The 1,226-nt window shown below is 61.4% G+C and overlaps 1 protein-coding gene across 1 annotated transcript in view; it reads right to left on the reverse strand.

The window, feature by feature from the left end:
* The window catches only part of LOC104392020 (E3 ubiquitin-protein ligase DTX1-like), a gene marked incomplete at both ends in the record, with an annotated part of 8,320 nt that overhangs the window by 1,671 nt on the left and 5,423 nt on the right, over positions 1 to 1,226 (reverse strand). The gene's annotated exons all lie outside the window — the stretch shown is intronic.

Raw genomic sequence — 1,226 nt, forward strand, 5'->3', positions numbered from 1 at the left:
GGATGGATGGATGGATGGATGGATGGATGGATGGATGGATGGATGGATGGATGGATGGATGGAGGGATGGAGGGAGGGAGGGAGGGATGGATGGATGGAGACATGCACTGGGATGTTGGATGAGGAAAAAAGCCCAGCAGAGCATCCCTGCTCCCTCAGCTGAGCACCCTCCTGCTCACCCCCAGCTCCAGCAGCCCCCAAAGAACCACTCACCCCCACTGCCAGCTCCTTCCCCATCCCAGATCCCACAGCCAGCCCTCACCTGCATCCTGCTCCCTCAGCTGGGCAGCCTGGGCAGCAGCCCCCACCAGCCATGGCACCTCCCCCCAGCAGCCCCAGAGCCCCCCATGCACACAACCATCCCAGTGATGAGTTGGGCAGTGCTCAGCCCCAGGGGAGCTGGGGCTGTGGGTGCTTTCCCACCCATTCCCAAAGCTGCCCTGACCCAGGCCAAGGCTGGAGCAGAGGTGGGGATCCCAGCCCAGCCCTGCTGAGGGCTCTTCCTGCCCCTTGGTTGGTGGCCACCAGTGACAGAGGGGTACAGCCACGGGGGTTTGGGTGCCAGGACAGGGACACCCCCTGGGACACCCCACGAGGGGTGTGCTCACCCACCCACATCCCCTTGGCGAGTTACTTGGCGTGGGGACAGCAGGGCTGTGGTCACACAAGCACGTCACCCCCAGTGACCTGTCTGGTGGCTTCAGGCCGTGAGCTGGGGTCACACACCTCGTGCTGGCCAGTGGGGACACGTCCCATGGGAACAGGGACTCTGTCTCCTCCAGCTGGAATGGCACAGCATGGCACAGCACAGCATGGCACGGGATGGCATGGCATGGCACAGCATGGCATAGCACAGGATGGCATGGAATGGCACAGCATGGCACAGCATGGCACAGCATGTCACAGGATGGCACAGGATGGCACAGGATGCCATGGAATGGCACAGCATAGCATGGAATGGCACAGCATGGCACAGACTGGCACAGCATGGCACAGGATGGCACAGGATGCCATGGAATGGCACAGCATAGCATGGAATGGCACAGCATGGCACAGACTGGCACAGCATGGCACAGGATGGCACAGGATGCCATGGAATGGCACAGCATAGCATGGAATGGCACAGCATGGCACAGACTGGCACAGCATGGCACAGGATGGCACAGGATGCCATGGAATGGCACAGCATAGCATGGAATGGCACAGACTGGCACAGCATGGCACAG

This window comes from Chaetura pelagica, unplaced genomic scaffold, assembly GCF_000747805.2.
Source record: "Chaetura pelagica isolate M959 unplaced genomic scaffold, ChaPel_1.0 scaffold2687, whole genome shotgun sequence".
Lineage (NCBI taxonomy): Eukaryota > Metazoa > Chordata > Aves > Apodiformes > Apodidae > Chaetura > Chaetura pelagica.